At 57.2% G+C, this 20,380-nt stretch overlaps 1 protein-coding gene across 2 annotated transcripts in view; it reads left to right on the top strand.

Annotated features, from left to right (window-relative positions):
• Nucleotides 1-20,380, top strand: part of SH3GL1 (SH3 domain containing GRB2 like 1, endophilin A2) — a 39,931-nt gene that overhangs the window by 12,161 nt on the left and 7,390 nt on the right. The window lies entirely within an intron of this gene.

The raw sequence follows: 20,380 nt of genomic DNA, 5'->3' as shown, positions 1-20,380 counted from the left end.
CTGCTGCTGCCCGGCTGGGCCAGTCTGCTCAGAGTTGGTGGTTCCCTGGCTTGAATGCTTCCCCAAGCTAAACCATTCCCCCAGCCCTGTTTGCCAAGATTCTTAGGGCTTTCGCCATGGCTGGGCCTGGCTACTCGTTGTGCAGCTCCTTCCCTGGCCTCGGTGCCCAGGCGCTGCAGTGACTTCTCTCTGATTGCCACAGTCGGCCCTGCAGCTCCTCCCCATTCTTCCTGTGGACGGCCCCTTCTGTCTCTGAGCCTGCTGTCTCTTGTGCGTTCGCCACCTCTCTGTACCTGCCTTCTAAGCCTGCATCCCCTGTCCCGGCGTTCAGACGTGACACTCTCATGACTCGCAGACCACAGCATGCAGCTGGCTAGCGGTAATGCCCTGAACCGACAGCCAGGGTTCATCGCCTGTCCTTTAGCTTGAACCCATTGGTTGATTCGGCCTCTTTCCTCTTAAATTACTTTTATTTTATCACTTTTAAAATTTATTTTAAAGGGGATAGTGGTGTTTTCCTTGCTCAATAACAGTAACTGGAATAGGCCGGACACAATGGCTCATGCCTGTAATCGCAGCACTTTGGGAGGCCGAGTCAGGTGGATCACAAGGTCAGGAGTTTGAGACCAGCCTGGCCAATATGGTGAAAACCCCTCTCTACTAAAAATACAAAAGTTAGCTGGGCATGATGGCGTGTGGCTGTAGTCCCAGCTACTCAGGAGGCTGAGGCAGAAGAATTGCGTGAACCCAGGAGGCAGAGGTTGCAGTGAGCCGAGATCGCGCCAGTGCACTCCAGCCTGGCAACGGAGCGAGACTTCATCTCAAAAAAACAAAAACAAAACAAAATTCGCCGGGCGTGGTAGTGTGCATATCTGTAATCCCAGCTACTCGGGAGGCCGAGGCAGGGGAATCGCTAGAACCCTGGAGGTGAAGGTTGTAGTGAGCCGAGACAGCACCACTGCACTCCGTCTCAAAAACAAAACAAAACAAACAAAAAACCCACACAGTAAGTGGAATAACAAATACAACAGCAACAAAACAATGGAATAAAATCTTCCTGGATACCCCACCCCTGAGCCTGAGGTGTCCTTTCTTGTGAAAGAGCTGTTCAGGCTGGACGTGGTGATTCTTGCCTGTGATCCCAACACTTTGGGAGGCTGAGGCAGGAGGATTGCATTAGCCCAGTTGTTCAAGCTCAATTGGGCAATATGATGAAACCCCATCTGTACAAAAATTAAATTAGCCAGTCATAGTGGTGCACACCTGTAGCCCCAGCTACTTGGGAGGCTGAGGTGGGAGGATCACTTAAGTCCAGGAGTTCAAGGCTGCAGTGAGCTGTGATCGTGCCATCGCCCTCCAGCCTGGGCAACAGAGCAAGAACCTGCTTAAAAAAGAAAAAAAAATCTGTGCTATAGTAGTGCCCACCTAGAAGTTCCTTCTTGCCAGAATAAGAAATATGGAAGGGGAATTGCGGCAGTTGTGTTCTGACCACATGATTCGTGTGCCTTGTGCCTGTGTTAGCTGCCACACTGTGGGAAATGCCTCACAGAAGGCACGTTGCCTTTTCCCTTGGGGCCTGCTGCCATACCCTCTGCAGTCTCATCTCATAGGATCGAGGGATCCTGCACACTGGGATTCAAGCTCAGGAAAGAGGGCTGATGGCTTGGTAACAGCCAGGTCCTGAGTGCCTGGGGAAAGGCATGGAGGCTGGAGACCCTGCAGTCAGCATTCTTAGGGAGTTCCCAAGTATCTCTGGGCACGGTGGCTCACACCTGTAATCCTAGCTCTGAGGGAGGCAGAGGCAGGAGGAGCGCAGGAGGAGCGCTTGAGGCCGGGAGTTCGAGACCTGCCTGGGCAGTATAGCAAGACTGTGTTCTCCAGGAAAAAAAAAAAAAGGTAAAAAAAGAAATAAAAAGAGTTCCCAAACATCACCCAAGCAGTAATGCAAATATCTTCCTCCAGGACCCCCCCATCCAGCCCTGCCTGCTGGAAGCAGAACTGCTGACTGATTATTTTTCTGCTGTCACTTCGGGACTCTACCCCAGTATTAAGCAGAGACCCTTGTTCTCAGAAAGCCCCTGCGGAAGGAAGTTCTGGGAACTTTCTGCCCGCCCTCGCCGCAATCCCCTGCCACCCGCCTCTGTGGGATGAGGCCCCACGGCTGACTCAGGCAGGCATCCATCAGCCTAACAGCCTCACTCATCAGAGTCTCGATTGTTTGAAACAGACGGGCAGCCCTGGCCCTTCAAGACCAGCCTTTGTGGCTCAGAAGAGGGTAGCCCAGGGACCTGGATGGAATTTCTCCATCTGCCAGCCTTTACCCACCCCAGCATAAGATCGTCTTCATCCTCTCCTGAGGCCTCTGACGGTTTTCTCTGAGGTTGAGAATCACCGCTATTATTTTAGGAAGGAAGAACAACCCCCAGAACTGCAGAGCAAGTCTCTTGCTTCTTGCTTACTCTGGTCAAGTCAGTGTTCCACCCATGAGAAACCTTGGAGCTGCCGGCCCCCTGGCTGAGCATAGTGTGGGTGTCCAGGAGGTATGTACTGCCCACTGCAGAGGCCGACTCGGAGGCCGCTGGAACGCTGCCCTGTGGGTGGTTTTGCTCCCCCAGCTTTTACATTTTTATTTCATACTTGCAGAATCCTGTGTATTTTTCCAGTGTTCTCCCACGCCCAGCCTTCCCACAACAGCCTCCCCGGCTAGCCCCAGAGCACCCTGTGCCCGTCAGAAGAAGGCACTAGTGGGCCCCTCTGTTGAGTGGGGTCCTTGTGTCACCATCTAGACTGGCTGAGGGTTCCATAGTGGGCAGCTGCACAACCAGGGAGGGTCCTTGGGGCCCTGAGAGGGAGGGCAGGGGAAAGACCTTTGGTCCATCTGCTGCAATCACGTTTCTGGAGCCCAGGAGTCCACTCAGCTGTCAAGAGGAGCCGGTAGGGGGTCGCCGTCCTTCCAAGAAGGGTTGCTTCTTACTGCATTCAGAACACGTTCCCCGGGCCGCACGCTGGTCGGCACCAATATGTGGCACAGGACACCTCCCTTGTTCAGGCACCTCATAAAGGTTGTATCATAAAGGGTTTCAGATACAGAAAGACACCTAAGAATGACCAGTTGATGACCAGGTGCCCACCACGCCACCCAAATGAAGCCAGAGCAGGGCAGGCACACCTTTACTGCGCGTGGGGTCACTGCTCCAAAACGTGCGGGGTTGTGTGGCAGTCTACACGGCCTGTCAGCAGGATCATGTGCTTTCTTGCTTGGTTTCTTGTACCCTACTTTTTTTTTTTGAGATGGAGTTTCTTGTCACCCAAGGTGGAGTACAATGGAACGATCTCAGCTCACTGCAACCTCCCCCTCCCGGGCTCAAGCAATTCTCCTGCCTCAGACTCCCGAGTAGCTGGGATTACAGGCACCAACCACCACACCTGGATAATTTTCATATTTTTAGTAGAGACAGGGTTTTACCATGTTGGCCAGGCTGGTCTCGAACTCCTGAGCTCCATCGATCTGCGTGCCTCGGCCTCCCAAAGTGCTGGGATACAGGCATGAGCCACCGTACCTGGTGACCTGCTTTTTAGGCTGAGCACTGCTTGTGAGTACCATTCACACTGGCACACAAGGCTCTGCTCACATCCGCAGCTGTGTGGCTTTCCCTCGTGATTATTCCACAGCGTGTCTATCCATTCTCCGGCCAGTGGACATTTAGAGTCTCCAAGTTTCTGTATTTTCGCACAGCCTGGCAGTGAGCAGTCCTTTGCGACACATCTGAGAGCTTCTCCAGCGTGGTACCATACTTAATATGATCATGTACTGTAGTGCTTGATGACTGTGCCCGTGAATAGCCACTGCACTCCAGCCTGGACAACATAGCGAGACCCTGCCTTCAAAAAAAGAAAAATAGCCACATAGGTTTTCAACGGTCCTAGCCTGGAAAAAAACAGCCCGTTCAATTTGCATGACCCAAAGTCTTGGACCCGTGGCTAGCAATATCATGTGTTGCGCACTCGTAAAGTGTGTTATTTCAGCCCTCCTCCACTGTGCTGTATGTGCCTGGGGCCTTGGCCAGGAAGCCAAGTGGACGGGGAGGAGGCTCCCAGCTCAGGGTTAGCTCTGTGTGGTCCGGAGCGGGATGAACTGGGGTAGCTCCTGCGCCATCACTTCTGAGGACTCTGCTTCTGCCTGGCGCTCTCCTCACAGATGTAACATCCCTTCCAGCCTGTAAATTCCTCTGGAGTCCATGTTTTCAGTTTTGTTGTGCACAGTGAGGCCATGCTTACAGAAAGCACCTAGCACCCAGGCTCGTCACAGAGGGCAGCTCGGGCCAGGACGCACGAACCATCCCCATTCCTCACACGCTCCCCGTGCAAATTCACCTACTTGCTAAGATTTATTTGTAGCAGCCAGGCACAGTGGCTCACGCCTGTAATCCCAGCACTTTGGGAGGCCGAGGCGGGCAGATCACAAGGTCAGAAGATTGAGACCATCCTGGCTAACATGGTGAAACCCCATCTCTACTAAAAATACAAAAAAAAAAAAAAAAAAAAAAAAAAGGCCGGGCGCGGTGGCTCAAGCCTGTAATCCCAGCACTTTGGGAGGCTGAGACGGTGGATCACGAGGTCAGGAGATCGAGACCATCCTGGCTAACACGGTGAAACCCCGTCTCTACTAAAAATACAAAAAATTAGCCGGGCGAGGTGGCGGGCGCCTGTAGTCCCAGCTACTCAGGAGGCTGAGGCAGGAGAATGGCGTAAACCCGGGAGGCGGAGCTTGCAGTGAGCTGAGATCCGGCCACTGCACTCCAGCCCGGGCGACAGAGCAAGACTCCGTCTCAAAAAAAAAAAAAAAAAATTAGCTGGGCGTGGTGGTGGGTGCCTGTAGTCCCAGCTACTAGGGAGGCTGAGGCAGGAGAATGGCGTGAACCCAGGAGGCGAAACTGGCAGTGAGCCGAGATCGCGCCACTGCACTCCAGCCTGGGCAACAGAGCGAGACTCCATCTCAAAAAAAAAAAAATTTTTTTTTTTTTGTCACCCAGTGCGTATGTTCCTAGCCCAGGTCAAACAAAACCACACTGCCTTCTGCCGGCTCTTGCGCTGTGTTCTGGCATGGATTTGCAGGCTTTTTAGCGCCATGTTTCTCACATTTATGTGGATTTTGTTAGTGATTTCACTGTTGAGAACGGCCCCAGCATCATGCAGCAGCGCTATCTCGTGTTCTTCAGTGCGAGGAGACGGGGATGAGCCTCACAGAGAAACCATGTGTGAGAGCAGCTTGCTCAGGTAGGAGTGATAGCGCCGTGTCCTGGAGTTCAGTGTGGGTGAATCACGGTAGATATAGACTAAGGAAATACGCATAAAGACCAGGTGCAGCAGCTCACGCCTGTCACCCGGCACTTTGGAAGGCTGAGGCGGGAGGATCGCTTGAGCCTAGGAGTTCCAGACTAGCGTGGGCAACAAAGTGGAACCCTGTCTCTAGAAAAATACCAAAAAAAAAAGCTGGGTGTGGTGATGCATGCCTGTAGTCCCATCTACTTCGGAGACTGAGGCAGGAGGATTGCTTGAGCTTGGGAGGTCAAGGCTGCAGTGAGCCATGATCATGCCACTGCACTCCAGCCTGGGCGACTGAGCAAGACCTGGTCTCCAAAAAAAAAAAAAAAGGCCAGGCCCGGTGGCTCATGCCTGTAATCCCAGCATTTTGGGAGGCTAAGGCAGGTGGATCACTTGAGGTCAGGAGTTCGAGACCAGCCTGGCCTACGTGGTGAAACCCCTTCTCTACTAAAAATACGAAATTAGCCAGGCATGGTGGTATCATCGCAATTACTTGTAATCGCAATTACTCAGAAGACTGAGGCTGGAGACTCACTTGAACCCGGGAGGCAGAGGTTGCAGCGAGCCAAGATTGTGCCACTGCACTCCAGCCTGGGCGACAGAGTGAGACTCTGTCTCAAAAAGAAAAAAGAAAAAATGGAATGCACAGAACGGTTACGTAGTGATCATTTGGTGAACATGTTGTGACCAGAGGCTCACAGAAACCTAGCTGTGTGTTTCCCCTGTGAGCAGTGGCTCGGTACTGGCCAACTCTGTGCTTGAGGTAACTTTCTAGAACAGAGCTGCCACGAATAACGAGAAGTGACCAGCTCCTGTGGCAGGCAGGACAGCACTCCTCACAGCTGCCCCTCACCTCCACCCCTGGAACCATGGCTGTTCCCTCACATGGCAAAGGGGACTTTGCGGGTGGGACGAAGGGTAAAGACCTGGGGGTGGGAGGTTATCCTGGCTTATCCACGAGGGCCCAGTCCCATCAGAATGCCCTCAGAAAGCGGAGCACCTTCCCCGCTGTGGTCAGAGGGAGCTGAAACAAGAGAGAACAGAGGTAGCTGCTGAGGGGCCAGTGCCTGCTAGCTCTGACAATGGAGGGAGGAGGGGACTGTGAGCCAAGGGATGTGGGTGGCCTCTGGATGCTGGAAAAGGCAGGAAAGCCCCAGAACACCCAGAACAGAGTGCAGCTCATAGCATCTCAATCTTAGCCCGGGGAGATCCCTGTCAGGATCTAACTTAGTGAAGACTTTGTGTTGCTTTAGCGTGTTGTTGAAGACGTGTATGTGGCTCTAAGTCACTAGGTTTATGGCGATTTGTTATGGTGGCAACAAGAAACTCACACAGGTTCACACTGTCTTAAAGCCTTGTCCTGATTATGGTTTTCATCTCAATCCTTAAGAGGCATGTGGGGGGAGACAGAGAGAGGCAGGGGAAATGGAGAGAGGCAGGGGAGATGGAGAGAGGCAGGGGAGATGGAGAGAGGCAGGGGAGATGGAGAGAGGCAGGGGAGATGGAGAGAGGCAGGGGAGACGGAGAGAGGCAGGGGAGACGGAGAGAGGCAGGGGAAATGGAGAGAGGCAGGGGAAATGGAGAGAGGCAGGGGAAATGGAGAGAGGCAGGGGAGATGGAGAGAGGCAGGGGAGATGGAGAGAGGCAGGGGAGACGGAGAGAGGCAGGGGAGACGGAGAGAGGCAGGGGAAATGGAGAGAGGCAGGGGAGATGGAGAGAGGCAGGGGAAATGGAGAGAGGCAGGGGAAATGGAGAGAGGCAGGGGAAATGGAGAGAGGCAGGGGAAATGGAGAGAGGCAGGGGAGACAGCAAAAGGCAGGCAGACAGAGAGAGGCAGAGGGATCAGAGAGAGACAGGGAAGACAGACAGAGTCAGGGGGACAGAGGCAGGGGGACAGAGAGAGGCAGAGGGACAGAGGCAGGGGGACAGAGAGAGGCAGAGGGACAGAGGCAGGGGGACAGAGAGAGGCAGAGGAGGCCTGTGGAGAGAAAATTGTTTTGTCCTCTGTTAGCTCTCATCCCTGAAATCAACTGAAATCAAGAAAATAGGACCGGTTCACTTTGCTGTGTTGGCTTGAGGTGCCCTGCTAAGAGCTGGGGTTCCATCCAGCCTTCCTTGGCTGTGACGCTCTGTGGAGCTAATCTTCAGCTCCGCAGAAGTTGTTCCCTGGTCTCTGGAATCCCACCTTGGTGACTTAAAAGCTAGTGGACTGATAGGAAATTCAGTTCCTATAATTTAACTTGGATTTTGAAAACCGCCCACTCGTTCAGGTTTACACAGAACATGCTATTGCCTGTCTAAGCCTGAGGGCACCACGCACCCCGGAAACACCAGAGCAGATCATGTTCAAAACCACTGACTGTCCTGAAGACAGTTGACAGTTCCTGAGTTTGACGGCACGTTTTTTCCGATCCAGGAGCTGGAGCCCACACCAGATACCCACCCGTGATGCCCTCCCACATCTTCAAAACGGGCACTTCCGAACCTTGTCCTGGGCTTGTTTCCAAGCCAGCCTCACTGCTGCAGGCCCCGTGTCTCCCCTTCCTGCCTTTCCTCGTGTCGTGCCCCTCTCTCCTGCATACACCCAGATCCCACCCATCCTTCAAAGCCCACGGCCACAGCCACCTCCTTCCTGACTCACCCTGGCTCCCTCCCCGCTGGCCTCCTGTCTGTCATAAGGCCTTAGGTTCTTGTGTGTGTATGAGCCTGGGTTATACGTCTTTCCTTTTTCACTGTACCTGACACAGGTAAATACTCATTCAACCTGACTTGGACCTCAGTGATGGCTCCTGACCATGGCTTTGAAGGATAGTTAGAATTTGGATGTAGGAAGAAGCAAGGAAAGGAGGGAGAGTTTCTGGTGCAGGGAGAGAGCCCTGCCCTGGGCATCCCCTAGGCAGGTGTTGGAGGGAGGCCCCAGCAGCGTGGGTCTGCCTTGCTGTGTCCCTCCCCTCCATCCTGAGCCCAGGCAGCATCCATGGGGCCAGTCCTTCTAGGGGAGCGGAAGCCGCCCTGGGTGCTGGGAGGAGCCTGGCTAGCAGACTGTGATGGCAGGGTGGGAGAGATTTGAATATTCTTACTGCTCCTAGCTCAGGAAGTGGCAGCACTAGTCCCTTGTTCTCTGGGGCAATGACAACAGAGAAGCAAACCCTAGGGAGAAGGGCTGCGGGCCCGGGAGGCAGGGCTGCTTTCCCCCCAAAATACAAGTAAGCATAAGGCAGGGCTGCGGCATGCTTTGTGTTGGCGTCGCAGCAGCAGACATCCTGGCAGTGAGGGGTCACAGTCACGGCCACAGGCTCGCTCACGCACAGAGGCACGTTCTGGAAGGCAGGGAGAGCGTGGGTGTGCAGAGGTGGAGGAAGGGCGGGACATCCCCAGGGAAAGAGTTGTATTCACCACGGGCAAGGCGGGAAGTCAGGTGCTCAGGAGGTCAGGATGGGCAGCCGTGCCGTGTTGCCGGCTGGTAGGAAGACAGGAATGCAGGCTGATTGGGAAACAGGAGAAGGGGCACAGAGGCTGTGGCAGCTGCCTGGGGTGTGACACAGCAGCAGGTATGTGTCAGGGACGTGGGGAATTTTCTACCAACCTTCTTTAAGTCGAGTCATTTCTTTCTTGGTCCTTTGCTTCTTTATTTATTTTTTTTCCTTTGTTTGAGACAGTGTCTTGCTCTGTCACCCAGGCTGGAGTGCAGTGGTGCGATCTTGGCTCACAGCAACCTCCACCTGCTAGGTTCAAGAAATTCTCCTGCCTTAGCCTCCCAAGTAGCTGGGATTACAGACATGAGCCACCATGCCTGGGGTTTCACCATGTTGGCCAGGCTGACCTTGAACTCCCAATCTCAGGTGATCTGCTTCCTTGGTCTTCTAAAATGTTGGGATTACAGGCATGAGCCACCAAGCCCGGCAGTCCTTTGCTTCTTTCCTCCCGCCCTCGTCCCCCAATAGAACCTCAGAATTTGTGTCACGGCCATTGACAAATGTGTCCGGTGCCGTGAGTGTTTCGGAACCGGGACTTGACTCTGTGACTGATCTGGAGGCGCTCTGGGCGCAGCGTGAGAGTTCGTGCAGTCAGCCAGCTGTAGATGGTTTTTCCTGGTGTGTGTGGTCCTGTGAGTGCCTCACCAGGGTGCCCTGGAGATGGGTGTAACTCAGGGAAGGCGTGTTCCTTTTCTCCCTCTTCTTAAAGAAAGGCCTGCATGAAGCCTCTTGCTCCAGAAAAACTGGGCTCAGAGGTCATGTCACGGGGTGGAGGCGAAGTTCCTGGCCCCACACCCATCATTCCTCGGGACTCAGTTGCTCAGTGCACAGTAGCCTAGGATCGTAGGGTGGTATGTGGTTTCTAAAGCACATCCACGCCTGAGACAGTTGAGGAACCCAAGAGAGAGGGGTTTGCGTTCCTGCTCGGAGTCACTGCCCCGAATGGCAGAGCTGGAACCATATCCAGTCCTGGTGCCGCCCATCCAGGCACCCTCATCCCTCGTCAGCCTGCCTGCCTCGTGACCTCGTGGCACACCTTTGCTCTGATGTGTTACTGGCACACCTGAGCTCCCGAGGGCAGGGCCACTTCTTATTTGTTTGTTATCTCAACAAATAGTATTTATTATCTCAACATGTACTCAGTGACTGACTCCACCTGGATGCCAGGCCCTGTGCTGCCTCTGCTAGTCCTGTCCGCGTGCTCGGCTCTGCTGGCAGGAAGCTCGTGTTTGAGAACAGGGAACTTGGGATGGGTTGGTGACGAGAGCCTGTCCTGAGTGGTGTCCCTCCAAGGATGATGAGCCACAGCGGGGCAGAAGGGGCCCTGGGAAGCAGGCTGTACCCGCCAGCATCTCCCGGGCCTGGGACCCAAACACCAGTCTTCAGAGAGGAGAGGCTGCAGTCTTCTTGCTGCAGGGGAGATGGCGGGGGAACTCGGGCCATGTGCTTGCTTCCTCTGTGCTGAGGCCGTGGTCAGCAATCCTGAGATTCCCAGCCCGGGTTTCCACCACCGACGTCACTGTGTAAGGAGCAGGTGGTGCCTTTGAACGGCTGGGGGCACCCATGCACCAGAGCCAGTGCACGCGACCTGGCGATGGGCAGGGGTGGCCATTGCAAGGTGACAGCTGCTGGCACCTGACGCTCGTGGAGGGTCCCAGTGCACAGGCGCGGCTGGCTGTGTAGAGCTGCTGACCGCCTCTCACCACCACCTGCCCTGCCCCGTGCCGCCTGGGATGACTTCCAGCCTGGGTGCTTTTGGTAGCCACACCTCAGAAAACCAGCCTCTGTGACTGTGAGCCACCGTGGGCATGAGTCACCTGTCACCAGAGCCTGATGTCCCTGTGCAGGTGTGCCAGGTGGGCAGAGGAGACAGGTGAAGGCACATTCCTCAGAGCCTGCTCACAGCTCTGCCCACCGTGCATTGTGTAGAGAACCTTAGCACCCTCCTCCCTGCTGGCAGCCAGGCAGGGATTTAGGCGGTTTCTGTTTGGCCTCCGGTGCCTGCCTCTCCCATGTGCTATCCGCCCAGACCTCAGACCTGTCAGTGTTCTTGGGCATCCTCCTAGATAAGAAACTGCCCAACTGTGGGAACTGGGTCCCCAGGATGAGTCAGGATCAGCCTGCCTAGCTCACGTTTTATTCTTTCCAAGTTCTCCCAACCTTGCAGCTCTCTGGGGAGGGAGCCAGCTCGTCAGTATCAGCCCAGGTGAACTGTCCATGAGCCACAAAAAAGAAGGTGGTGGGAGGAGTATCATCTGGCTGCCTTCTGGGTCACTGCGGGGAGTTGCTGCCCCCAGAGCTTAGCCGCTATCAAGGGGTGGGATGCGGCAAGGACCCCCAAGAGGTTTCCTGGAGTCCTTCATTCTAGGGCGCTAAGCATTGGAGAGTGCTTCCTGTGTCTGAGACGGGACAGCAGGGGCCCCACAAGCAAGCAAGCAAGAGGATAGCAGGAGGGTGGGACGGGCGGGGTGGGCGGGGCAGCCTGGCAGCCATGGGGACCCATCTGGATGGACGACGGAGCCCTGGTGGCTAAGACCCAGCTTGGGAAGATCCAGGGAGGCACAGTGAAGGAGAAGGAACAGAGAGAGCAAAAGCTCTGAGGAGGGGTGGGGGAGCACCCAGGCAGATGGGGGTGTAAGATGAGGTGTGAAGGGGCAGGCGCACGAGAGATGAGGCATCAGTGGTGTGGTGGGAGAGGGTCAGGAGACCAGTGATGGGGATCAATCAGGAGGGCTTCCTGTGGGAGGCCTCTCATTAGTCCTTCAGAAGTGGAAGGGATCTTAGAGATAGTGAAGATGGTTTCTGTGTCTCAGGAAGGGCTCTGGGCTTTTGGGCCAGTCACCTCAGCTCTCAGGGAGTGAGGGAACTCACGGCCCCTCGTTGAGACCTGTGCACCTGCAGCCTCCCAGCGCTGTCACCATGCCCTGCGGCTCTCTCTCCAAGCCCCATTTCCAGTCTCTTCAAACTGCAGGGCTGTGCGTTGCCTCAGCTCTGCTGTTCAGAAAAGATCCATTTTTGCGAAAGTCTTGGCCAGGCGCGGTGGCTCAAGCCTGTAATCCCAGCACTTTGGGAGGCCGAGACGGGCAGATCATGAGGTCAGGAGATCGAGATCATCCTGGCTAACATGGTGAAACCCCGTCTCTACTAAAAAAAAAAAAAAAAAAAAAAAAAAAAAAAAATTAGCCAAGTGTGGTGGCGGGCGCCTGTAGTCCCAGCTTCTTGGGAGGCTGAGGCAGGAGAGTGGCGCAAACCCGGGAGGTGGCGGAGCTTGCAGTGAGCCGAGATCGCTCCACTGCACTCCAGCCTGGGCGACAGAGCAAGACTCCGTCTCAAAAAAAAAGAAAGAAAGCCTTATGGTTCCATTGCACGTGGGTGATGTCATCACACTTTGCCCCTTGGATGCAGATCCTCCACGCTGGGTGCTGCCCCCAGTGGGAACACCAGCCTGTGCTCAGTGCTGCAGAGCTGGTGTTTCCCCGCCAGGCGGAGTCTCAGGGGATTTAGCGCCTCATTTGTTTGTGGGTTGGCTTTTTCCTTTTATAAGTTTTCATCGGAAACTGATTTTACCAGTTGTATGTCACACGGCCCTCCTGCCTGGTCCCCAAGCTGAGAAATTACAATGCATGATGCACGAGGCTGATTTTCATGTAGATGTGTTCGCTTGGGCTAGAGTTCCGGGTGTGGCTTGGTCCTAGGAGAGGAGCCCCAAGCACTCACTGGCATCTCCATGTTTGGGTGAAACCCTGTGCACGGGCAAGGGCGGGAGCATGTGTCCCACATAGCTGAGCCCCCTGGTCAGCAGGCCTGTCCTCCCATCTCCTGGGAAGGTAGCATGAGCTCCTGGCTCCCACTCCACCTGCTCCCAGATTCCTCAGCCAGCCCTGGGGCTTTGCCCCTCCCCTTCCACCTGCCCGGACTGCATTCCAGGCACAGCCAGGGTTGGTGGGGCCTGCAGTGGGGATCCCTTGACCTCCCTAACCACCCCTGCCGTCTGGCCTTGGGCCAGGCTCATCCCTTCTAGGCCCTTAGCTGTCCTGTTTATCATGTGGAGACATCTGCCCAGAGGCGGCTGCTGGGCCTGTCTGGCTCTGTCCACTCCTCACGGGGTTGTCCTGGAGCTCTTTGGGGTCCTTCTCGCGCCACAGACAGTAGGTCCCAGCTTTCCACAGCAGAGGGCACCCCTCCTTCACCACGCATGGAGGGGTAGGTGGGTCTCTTAGGTGCCAGAGAGTAGCAGGTTGGGCTCAGTGCTGTTTCCTCCTGGGCAGACTGGTAGCGGTGATGGGAGCCCCAGGGCTGCTGGTCATTAGAGCCGAGCCCAGCTCACCACCCCGCCACCATGTGCTGGGAGAGTGTGTGACCCATGGCTTCTGCCAGATGGGCCGTGATGGAGCCCCCACCATTGGGCAGCGCTGGCCAGCCTGGGACCCATACGGCCGCCGGGCGCAGCCCGCAGCCTCCCCCACACCCATGTGGAGCTGGGCCAGGCAGGGTGCGTCCTCAGCAAGGGTTTCCAAGGACTGCTGAGTCACCTTGGGGAGGAGGCCCTTCCCTCAACCAGGGCCAAGGCACCTTCCCAGCCTTGTTGCAGCTGGAGCTGGATCTGCAAAGAAAGGCCCTGAGCGACCACCCGAGTCCACCTGACCCCTCACTCCCTGCTCCCAGCCTCGTGGTCAGATTCCGTAGCCCGCATCTCGGAGGCCTGTACCACAGCTCTGGGTCGTCTGGGAAGTGAAGGAGAGGCTGGGGTGTGGGACCCTGACCAAGAGCGTAACGTTCGTCGGTATCTCCTGAGTGCAAGGCACTGCCCAGGGTGTGGGGGCGATGAGAGGGCCAGTGAGGGCTGTCCCCAGGGCAACTTGATGTGGGGCGGGGAGTGGCCACGGGAGAGAGCAAGACGCAGCCCCATGCTCTGGGGACTGGCCTGCGACTTGGACTGAGGGGACAGACCCGGAGCCCCCATGCTCCCAAGCCCCTCACAGAAGAAACGCAGAGGTCGAGGCCCAGGGGCCAGGCCAGAGCCAAGGGGTCAGCACGGGAGAGGCCAGGCTGCAAGGCCGTGGCATGGGAAGGGCAGCATGTGGACCAGAGGCCGAGCCTCTCAATGCAGATGAGGGCCAGGAGGCCAGGGAGGAGGCTGTCCCGGGAGAAACGCTGATTGCCCCAGCTAGGGCGGACAGGTCAGGTTCGGGCTGGTGGAGGCCTTCTGGGATGCAGGCCCTGCACAGGGTTCCTTGGGGCTTAAAGTCAGCAGCCAGAGCTGGAGGCCTCATCAGAAAGGCAGTGTGGGCTGGACTCCCGCTGGTGACTTCGCTGTCAGCACAGGAGAGGTCCGTCTGGCCCTGGGGCTGCCCTCACAGAGCCTCCGGCCACCAGACCATCATAGATCAGGCCTGACTGTCCCCTTTGTCTCGGGGATGGTGACAGAGCTGCCCCGTGGCCATCACCACTTCGTCTGCGTGACTTCTTTCCGGTGGCTGATTTCCACTCTGCTTCCAGTTCCCCTGATGCGTCGGCCTCAGACTCTTGGATGGGGCCCCCAGGGCCCATCTGGAGGATTTATCTTGCCTAAGTTTTTTTCTCCCCCTCATTTTCATGTACCGGGCAAGAGAGCGGTGTCTGTGACTTCAAATGGTATTGGCTCGCTGCCGCACACACAGCAAAGCATTTATCTCTCTTTTGCCAACCTGAGAGTCCCTTCTCTAGCTCCAAGAGCCAGGAGCCAGGCAGGGCAGGGCCCAGACAACCTGAGAGATGGCGTGAATGGCCAGCACCACAGTTGGCAGAAATGCACTCCTGAGGCGATTTAGATTGTGGTGGCTGGGCCTGACCATGGCCCCCAGTGTCTGGCTCTCTTTCCCTACCATGGCACCTAGCCCCACCTCTGGCCAGGAAGTCTGCGGCAGGCCTGTCCCACAGGCTGGAGGCCATGGCGAACCCAGGCTCTCAGGGGGCCCTCTGTGGCCTGGTCTGAGGCAGAGCCCATTCTGGTTCCAGTCCAGAGCCAGTATCTCGGTTGCCAGCCCAGGCCCAAGGGACTGCCCCTTTGGCTAAGAGGATGCCTGGGGCTTCCAGAGCCACTGTCCTTTTGCTGCCAGAGCTTCGTTCCCAGAGGAGCCCCTGAACCACTACAGAGGTGGGTCTGTGGCTGTCCCCTGGTGCCCGATCTGGCCATGGTGGCGGCGTCTGGTTTGGGGTTTCCGTGGGAAAATGATTTCAGAAACTTTGTCCCGATTCATTGTTTTCAGTGCCCCCATTCCCAAAGACTGCTTTTTAAAAACCATTCAGCCTTGATGGACAGGAGAGGAGATCTCTGCTGAGAGGCTGCAGGCTTGAAGGACAGTGCAAATGCAGGGCTCTCAGAACTCCCAGATGCTGAGGGGAGCCCCGGCTGTCGGGACCCTTCCCTCCATGCATCACACACAGTGGGTGATGACCCAGTGGGCCCCGGGGCAGAGCCTCCCTCCATCTTCCCTTGGGCTGGGGAGTGGGTTTCTGCCATCTGACTCCTCACTGCCAGGCCATGAGGATCACCTGGCACCTGTGAGGGTCACTTGGCACCCGTGGTGTTCCTGTGGCCCCTCCCACTGCTCCTTTCCCTCCCGCTCCCGGCCTCGTCCCTGCACATGTTCAGGAATGACTACTACTGCTTTCCACCTGGGGATGCCCTGCAGGCTCCTGGACCAGGAGCCCCCGGCCACAACCCCACCCACGCCTGTGCTTACTGCCATGCGAAAGCTCAGAGCTGCTTGCAGCAGTGCAGCCCCTGTGGATAGGTGAGCTTTCATAGTCATCACACAAGGGCCTCAGGTCCGGAGAGTCCCCGTGCCACTGGGGCCACTGGAGGTTTCCAGCAAGGACAGACAGACACATCACCAAGCTAGGAGCCTGGGAGCACACATGGAAAAGGGGACACGAAGGCCAGTGGCTTCCTGTGCTGCCGGGCAGCAGGCCGCCTCCAGGCTGTGCGCGTCTTGGACTTTTTGACTCATGGGAAAGAAGCTGTGATGGACCTGAGGAGGTGGCCATGTGTGTTGGGCAATCAGGGAAGGGCATTGCAGTTGTAAAGGGATTTAGAGACACACGGATATGATACATCCTTATATCCTTTGCCTCTGCCCTCATCCCATGTCAGGGCTTTTTCTACGCTGCAGGGATCCTTGCGTCCCTCCCTGGGGCCTCCACCCCAACCCTGCATTCCAGTTGTTCTGCACACAGGTCTGATCAGGATTCTGCTGCTCCTGCAGGCCTTACCCTGACTTCGCCCCATTCCGTGGCCGACCAGGCCTTGAACACGGCTGCAGTGTTAGAACTGCGCCCACTGTGAGGAGGGGCTGAGCCCTCACCTCCTCCACGTCCCCTTCAGCTTTCTCCTCGTGGTGTCGGGCGCCGCGCACAGAGTACCTAGCATGGGGACTGTGAATAGTGGCTCTTGTTCCATGTGTCCTGCCTGCCCTGTCCCTGGTCCTGCAGGTGGCTGGGCCTGGACCCTTACTATGGTCCCCAGCTCCCCAACCCATGCCCTGTCCCAGAGCTGTTGTCCCCTAGTCCTGTAAATATATGGCCTTGGACAGGCACACAGTGTCACCCCTGTAGTCTTAGCACTTGGGAGGCTGAAGCAGGATTGCTTAAGGCCAAGAGTTCGAGACCAGCCTGGGCAACATAGTAAGACCCCTGCCTCTTTAAAAAAAAAAAAAAAAGATGAGGCTTTCTCACAGGTATTCGCTGTGGTTAACAGCTGTGCCCACCTGCCATTTCACCCTGTGTCTGGCACTGGGTGAGGCCCCTGTGGTCTGTGCGCTCACAGAGTCCGCTGAGGAAGACTGCAGGGAGGGATATGGAGGTGGCTCTGTGGCACAGTGTGGGCACCCCCACAGCACCACCAACGCCAATGGGCAGGTGGACACCAGCCAGAGACGCGCTTCCCAGCCGAGGGAGGACAGGTGACCTCTGCTGTGAACCTAGAAATTACCGAGCGCCCCAGCATGGCTGCCAGTGAGACCTGAGGACCCTGGGGCCGACCCCTCCGCAGGCAAATGTGGCGCATCCCTGCAGGCTGGGCCACAGCAGCCCTCCCCTGCCCTCCCCCATGCTGGCCTTCTCCTTTAAAAGAGAAAAAAAACACAACCCTGTTAATTCATCAGAGCAGATTGTCTGCTGGGGCACCAAGCCTGAGACGGGCGTTTGTATTCCGTGCCGTGTGGATCAGGTTTCGCGGCTGAGATGTTTAAATCAGCAGCCAGCTCCACTCGGCAGGATTCGGAATTTTCCTCCTGCTCCTGCCAAGAGGCCACCACAGCTGAGCCTGCCGGGCGCAGGGCAGCAGCCCACATCCCTCTGGGTAAAACCTGGGATTCTCCTGCCTGCGGCAGCCCTGCCCTGGCTCTCGGTCCACAGCATCTTCACAGTTCATTTCTGCGTTTTTCCACCATGTATTCTCTGTTCTTCTGTATGTCACATCCCTTGCTCCTCTCCAAAGAGAGCCAAAGGTCTAAACTCTAATGAATGCCAGGCTTCAAAGGAATAGCCCCCTTCTCCCAGGGGCACAGGAGTCCCATGCTCTGGGGCAAAACCCCTTCTTCGTGTCCAGCTCTGTCATTTCCCAGGCGCCTGGCTCACAGGTGACAAGTCAGGGTCAGGCAGAAAATGCATGAGGCGTGCAGGTGGTGGGTGCAGGTGGGATGCGTGAGCATGGAGTGGGCAGGTCTCCGCTGGGCGCCTCTGGGCAAAGATCTGAAAGACTACGAGCCAGTCTGGCCAAGCCCTGGGGAAGTGTCTGGCAGGCAACAGTGGGTTCCTTCCCAGAAGCCACTGCCAGGCTTGACTGAGCCGGGGCCTCTCCCATGGTGACTTCTCACCTGGCAGGGTTGGCCAAACATCACTTCCCCCTGCCCCAGGTGGGGACATGTCACAGCCTCTGTGGGAGGCCAGCATCTGAAGCAGGGGCAGAGTCTTCCCTCTTGGGCCTGGCCTATATTTGTTCCAGGACTGGTGAGAGGAGGCACTGGTGTCGCTCTGAGGATGGCAGCCCTTGTGGGGCCTGCGGCTCGTCACTTGGGGTTTGCAGCTGGTACTCTGACCCCGTCCAGGTGGGGCCCTTGGGGGAGTGGGGAGGGGTCCCCCACCCATCCTGCCACCCTGATACAGGCTCAGTCAGTGGAGGGTGGTCTTTGCAGTCTCCTTCGGCAGGGCTGGACTGCTGGGACCATGGCCTCGGTCTTCCCTCCCTACCGGCAGGGTCTCTGATGCAGGGGCATCGGGGCTGGGTGCCCCACAACAGGCAGCTCTTGCCGGGTAGATGGCACCAGGGTTAGGAACGCCCACTCCAGACAGCAAGCCCAGAGGCGCTCTCTGCTGAGCCTCCCTGTGGCGCCCAGCTCTGCCACAGACTCTCGGTCCCCTCCGTGCTCAGCAGTGCTGGTGCTGAGGCCGCAGTGAGTAGGGCTCTGACGGGCAGGAGCCCACGCTTGGTTTCCGCGCTTGCAGCTGGCGCTGCACTTGGCCTGGCTGCCTTGCTTTTCCCGTGTTTCCCTTGTGGCCATTCATCCCTGTGTCCATCTGTGCCGGTTTCTAGTTTGTGAGCCTTGGAGAGAAGGGACCTTACAGGGTCGTGTCCCCTGCCCAGTGCCTGGCCCGTGGGGGACTATCAGTCACCACAAGGGACTTAGCTGGAGCTGAGCAGAGGGACCTGGGTAGTTAGGACACAGCCTCCTGGGTGTCGGGTGCGAGGAGTCAGGTGGTTGTGGGGGTTCAAGAAGTCGTTCTGGGGCTCAGGAAGGCAGGGTCCTGGATTCCCAGGTGAGATGGGCAGGCGGGGCCAGAGCCAGAGGCCACCAGATGGGTCTTTGGTGCCATGGCGGGTCCCCAGCCCCTCCCCTCAGAGGCAGGATGTGGTCCCCGCCGGCAGGGCCTCTCCTCCTGCCCTATGTGAGGCAGGGGGCTGGGGAAGGGCCCTAACGGAGCCGCTCCCGCCAGCCTGCACACCAGGTCCTGCCTGGGCAGGTCATGGGGCCGGGGTGGCCTCAGCCCAGAAGATGTGGTTTCGCGGCCCGCTGGCTTCAGTTCTCCTCCCGGCTTCCCAGAAGAGTCCAGTCTCACATCAGCCACTCATTTCCCTCTCCGGCAGCCGCTGGCTCTGAGCACGCCCTCTCTCGCCACAATCACAAGAAGTGAAACTGTCCCAGGAAATAGAGTGGAACGCCCCAAAAACACCTAGGGAGGGCGGCTCCTTCCTCCTCCTGCCTTCAGCAGAAATGGAGGGCAGCCCCACTCTCCTGCCGTGCAAGGGCCATTTCCTGCCTTTCACCTGTGCCAGAGTCTAGCCCTCCCGCGGTGGGTGTGACGAGGGGGTTTTTAAGAAGCTTCCAAGGTGTTGTGTGGCTGAGTTGAGAACCACCAACTCACAGGCAGGGAAGGGACGGGTCAGAGGCGTGGGGCCTGGAGGTCGTGTGTTCACTGAATGCCCGGCGCACATGAAGGCAGGTGGACAGAAAGGGTCCCGATGCGTGGGTGAGGATAGTCCCGTGGTGTGGGGGCTTCCAGAGCCAAGCCTTGGAGGAGGGCCGGGAATTCCTTGGGAAAGGGGCGGCTGTCTTTTTGGGCAGGATGCCAGGACACAATACCAGCAGTGTACTCTGGGCAGGCTACCTTTTGCAGAGCTTGGGGTTGGGGGCATTTGCACTCGTGGTGCCCTGGGCTGTGACCTCCAGGCATGGGCTGGAGGGTACAGCAGGTGCCTGGCATGGGCAGAGCCCCAGGCTCAAGCTTCTCCCGCCCCCGCACTTCCTGCTCTTAGGTCCTGAACTCCTGACTGCCCTGCTGGACACCCCCCAGCCCCACACAGCCAACGCAATGTGGCACTGCAGGGACACTCATGACATCCCTTGGCGACATCTTGTGACAGCTCAGGGCAGGCAAGCACCAACCGGACCTGGAGAGCACCATGGTTGCCTGGTCCAGGGGTACAGGCCATGGCCCGTGTCAATAGTCACCAGCCCACGGCACACAACACCTTCCTCTCCTGCCCAGGCTGTGTGTGCACATCTTCACACAAGTGATCAGACCCGTGACGTTAAAGTTGCCGATGACTTCAGAGATGGCACACCCTGTGACACTTGGCCCCCAGAGGGCAGGGCCAAGCGTGTGACCTCAGGCAGCCTCCCTCTGGGAGCCTCCATTTCTGGCAGGGCCCGGCAGCCACTCGGCTCTTCATGAAGTGCTGTCTGCTGGGAAGGGCCTCACACTATCCCCCTCGCTCTGTTCGGCATCCCTTGGCGCCAGGCACACATGGAGTGCCTGGGGTGAAGAAAGCAGCGCCTGTGCACCGACAGCGGTGCTGGGGTTCAGGGGCTCCTGCTATGTTCCATGGGACATTTCAGGGCTATTCTTCGCATCCCAGGCGCTGTCAGAGGGAGTGGTTTGGGAGTTCAGTGCCTGCTTCTGCCTTCTCACTACACGAGGAAAGAGATGCTGTAAGTGCCTGTCATTGTCATCGCTTTCACTGTAGCTGAGAGCCATGAGGACTGAGGTGTGCCAGGCCTGTGTCGACTGCCTTGTGAAACTCAGTGTCCACATGGGGC

This window comes from Macaca fascicularis, chromosome 19 (assembly GCF_037993035.2).
Source record: "Macaca fascicularis isolate 582-1 chromosome 19, T2T-MFA8v1.1".
NCBI classification, from domain to species: Eukaryota; Metazoa; Chordata; class Mammalia; order Primates; family Cercopithecidae; genus Macaca; species Macaca fascicularis.
The sequence above is the reverse complement of the archived record's forward strand: the minus strand, read 5'-3'. Positions and strand labels throughout refer to the sequence as shown.